This window comes from Gekko japonicus, unplaced genomic scaffold (genome assembly GCF_001447785.1).
Source record: "Gekko japonicus isolate JY-2015 unplaced genomic scaffold, Gekko_japonicus_V1.1 scaffold1980, whole genome shotgun sequence".
Classification (NCBI taxonomy): domain Eukaryota; kingdom Metazoa; phylum Chordata; class Lepidosauria; order Squamata; family Gekkonidae; genus Gekko; species Gekko japonicus.
Window position 1 is genome coordinate 44,845 of NW_015173196.1, and position 4,751 is coordinate 49,595.

A 4,751-nucleotide genomic window follows, 5' to 3' on the forward strand; every position below is an offset into this window, starting at 1 on the left:
TTATTATTATTATTATTATTATTTCTTAATTTGCAGCTCTACTACCTTGGAAGTCCTTGCTCATGGTAAGAACCCCTCCAAACTTTTACACGAGGCCAGAAGGAAGTTAACAGCAGCTCTCCAACAGCACCCAGAGCTGATCTCCAACTCGGTCAAATACCAGAACTTCCTTACACAAGATGAGTTGTCATTCCTGAGCCACAAGGATCCAAAGGAATTAGTAGAAAACCTGGTGGTGATGGTGTTGGGAAAAGGAGACTCAGCAACACATCAGAAATTCCTGGAGTACCTGGATAACCTGAGGCACATCTTGCCAAGCTTGCGGCCCATTTCTGAATATTTAGAAGATGGTAAACTACACTTTCTAAAATGTTGGGATTGCGGATTTTGGGATTGCAGATTTTAAATCTGTTGGTTAGCTTCACACTTGGCATAGCAACACAGAATTCCCTCTAAAGCTCCCCATGTTCCCTTTGGCCTTTAAACCAAATGGTGGTAGTCATGCGTGAGGCTTTTCCTCCCTGGTGTGAACACTTCTTGTGGAAAGAAGAGGTGGCAAGGAAAGGACTGAGACAGGGTTCTCTCTTCCCTCCCTAGTCCTTTGCTTTCTTTTTAAGCCTCAAGGACAGTTACCATTGTAGTGTGTTCCTTTAAATGCCTGCAGAAAAGGCCTCTGCATCCATCACGTGTGGAATCCAGTTCCTAGAGTGAAAAGTACATGCAGGTGAGGGGTGCTGAATCCTTCCCATGACCACATCCCTGCAGGCTCTTCTTTCCAAGCTGGGTTGGAAAAGAATCCAGCGGGGAGAAGTGCCTGAGAGGCAGACTGTTGGGTGGCAGGGTGAGGTTTCAGCACCCACGACTGACATACTTATTTTTGCCCTAAAAATGAGCCCTAGCCCTGATCTATAAGACATTATTTTAAGTTTAGGTCTTCCTTGAACAGGCCTAATTCCATTCCACAGAGCTTTAGACTGATTTCCCACAAGCAGCTGCCCCGCCTTCGCTCTTCCCTTTCCCCAATTGCATCCGTCAGTTTCTCACTACTCGCTGTGTCGTTGTGTTTTTACACAGAGCATCTCCCGATTTCCCCCGTGTCTTCGCAGTCTCAAAAAACAAGGATTGCGAAGATGCGGGGGGGGGGGATCAGGGGATACCGCGGTTCAAAACACAGCCGCACAGCAAGTAATGGGAAATTGGTGAATGCAATTGGGGGAAAGGGAAGAGCGAGGGTGGGGCAGTTCCTTGTGGGAAATCGATCTCAGCCTACAGTGGTTTTTTATTAAGCACTAGAGATCTCTGAAGTGAAGAAAATGAGGAAGCACAGCAAGTTACATGTGCACACTTTGTTTGTTAGAAGATATTATTGTTGGCATTAGAAGATACGGACAGCCCATCCATCGCACTAAGTAAAACTTGTTTGTATTCACATTTCATTTCTAGCAGCAGAGCCGTCTTCCTTAACAGAGGGGGTTGCCGAGCTTCAGAGTAAGACCGTCATTCCTGGTTCAACACCTATTGGAGGGATACCCTGTTCAGTTGAGACCAAAGAAGGTCTGTGGGGAGAAGCTTCATCCAAAACAGCCATTGAAGGGTAAAACTGGAACCCCTGTCATATTTCCGTACCCATATAGCCTTGGCCTTTTCCTTATTTCTTTTCCTCCCCTCCCCTTCATATTTCTCTCCCCTCTCTTCCTCCTTCTCTGAAAAGACTAGGGTTGCTAACCTCCAGGTGGGGCCTGGAGACCCCCCAAAATTGCACTGGTCTCCTGTTGACAATGATCTGTGCCCCTGGAGAAAATGGCTGCTTTGAAGGGTAGACTCAATGGCATTATACCTTGCTGAGATCTCTCCCCTCCTCAGATCCCACCCTCCCAAGACTCCACCCCTGAATCTCCAGGAATTTCCAAAACTGGAGCTGGCAAACCTAGATAACTCGGGGGGGGGGGACAAAATAGCAACTGAGCCACTGGTGCAATCCATTTTATGCCAGGCTGTGTCCCAATTGAGGCTCTCACAGCAATATCTGTTTAGTGCATTTTTATCATGTACCCAAGGAGCTCAGAGGGGTATATGTGGTTCTCCCTCTCCCATTTTAGGGGACAGCTGTGGCTTAGTGGCAGAGCACACACATGCGCACACAAACACACACATGCACATAAAAATACAGAAATACAACCCCCACACCTGAATACCCTGGGAAAATATTGTGCCAGATGAACCATTGGTCTGACCCAGTACAAGGCAGGTCCTTGTATCCTAACTAGGTCTGGCTTTTGTTTTTGTTTTTCTCTAATGGCTATAAATCTTTCTCCTGTAGGCCAATGGATTTGGAGCCAACATTTTCCTTGGAAGAAATGAAGGAAGATTCAAAGAACAAAAGCCCCGGCATGATGGGGAAGATGAAGGCAAAGGCAGGGGAAGCCTCCTCTTCTGTTATGAATGACCTTGATCCAGAACAGAGTGAGTGTTACATTTGCTTTATCTATGGATTACTAATTCTAACCTTTTCTTCCAATAGGAAACCCAAAGTAGCTAACAGCAAACACTGCAACATTGTGGTGAAATCCTTGTTTACACTTCTGTGAGTGACTAAACCACTGTGAGTTTTCAGCTTGGCAGTTCAATCTAAGTTTGTGTTTCTAGGCTGCTCAAGTCAGAAACCAAAACCTGGAATTCATTGTTGTGGCTTCTGTGCAGTCCCGCATTGGGGACTACATGTGGGCGGAAAAGATTTCCAAAGCTTTCTAGTAGACTAAGGCCCAGTCTGCATCTAACATTTGCTCCATTGTTTTACCAAACCCATACTGGGACAGGAAAAGATGCGTCTCAGAACCATATTCAGATACCCTGGGCCAATGCTGTACTGACTGCAGAGTCACCCCTGAACAGCCATAAATCTATGCAGACAGTTCCATAAAACCAAGAGATGAAATGAGGTGAAAGCGGCATGAAGTCTGGGCACGGCCATAAAATCCGACAATCAATCAAAGTGAAAGTGGCATGCAATGCAGAGGGGAAGTTCTGTTCCAGCGTGGGTTTGGTATAACAGTGGAGCAAATGCTAGATGCAGATTGGGCCTAAGAGCGCCCCTTCTCCCTCTGGTGCTTTCCCGCCAAAACGGTCACATGACCAGGAGGAGGGGCACTACGCTACCTCTTTTTCGCCGCCACAAAGAGAGGATCTCCATTGCAGTTTTTGTCATCAACAGTCATTCTAGTGAAGAACAGACTACATTTAAAGCAGAAACATTTCTGGATTTCCACTGTGTCATTATGGCGCAAAAGAGGCCTCCTCGGGATTGAGCCAGCTGTGCTCAGGAGCGTGGCAATGAAAATTTCTGGCAAACACAGGATTCAAAAGCTGCGGACGGAAAGGAAGGAAGATGCGGAGTCAGAACCCTGCCACGCATCAATCTGTGGGGAAATAATTACTAGCTGCGAATAACTGCAGAGGTCGACGGCGGGGCAAGCTCTTTTGCGGGAACATTCTTGCTCCACAACGGGACATTCTATGCCCTTTCTTTTTTTGCTCCTTCCCTGATAGGGACCATTTCATTGGGGAATGCACTTCTAATCCCTTGGTAAAGTAATCTGTTTTTATGGGGGGGGTTCCCTCTGGCTATTTTGCTGCACAGATAGCTCCACAAGCTACACAAGGTTCATTTATGGCACATCATGTCCATACTTTCCTTGTGGCTTCACTGCTTTCATTATTATGGTCACTCCCACTGACAACTTTGGTTGTAACCTCCAGTAGTAACCTCCAGCTTTTCGTAGTGGCAAATACCATCCCTTCACTGCCAGATCCTGCACCTCTAATAGGAAAAGAGTCTCTGCTGAGGCTGTAAAAGGTCTGGGCCCTGCTTCTTGTGCTGTTGATTATGTGTTGGCCACTGGTTGGGACCAGTGTTCCCTCTAAGCTGAGTTAGTGTGAGCAGCTCACAGTTTTTTAGCCTCTGGCTCACACATTTTTGCCTTAGCTCAGGAAGGATGGCTCCAGAGCAAACTAATTTATGCAGCAGCCAAATCGCTGGCTCACAACTTTAATGCTAGTAGCTCATAAAGTAGAGTTTTTGCTCACAAGACTCCACAGCTTAGAGGGAACATTGGTTGGGAGTGGGACTCAAACTCTCTAAACTTTCCTCTTCCTTATTGGATTTCTAAAGAGGTTACTAAATCATTTGATTTCTTGTACTTCCCTGGTGCTTCATTTAGAATAGGGGTTTTCAGTCTGCAGCACTTCCAACTGTGGAATGAGGACATTGTGGGTTCTAACCTCTGCCCTCTCCATTCATGAAGTTTTACATGGTTTGTGTTTCTGATGCCCTGGCCAGGATCCCCTACCAGGGATTGTCTCTCAGTCCCCATATAACACAATGCTATCCTTACACTTGTTTCTGATGCCAAACATCTGTGCACTCCTTGTATTCCTTGAATGTGACTTTTCTTGGGTTTTGGTCTGCTAGGGACCTGTGGCAGAATTTAAGGGGAGACTAGGTCGTTTTTGAACTTGGCTTAAGTCTCTATAGTTTGATTCCCTCTCCAATGTGACTTTTCATGGGTTTTGGTCTGCTAGGGACCTGTGGCAGAATTTAAGGGGAGATCATTTTTGAGCTAGGTCATTTTTGAGCTTGGCTGAAGTCTCTGTAGTTTGATTCCCTCTCCCATAAAGCATTGCAGTTTGGCTGCTCCTGCAGTCTCTCAAGTAAGCGTGCTCCCCTGTTGATGCACACTGTCCCAGTACATAGC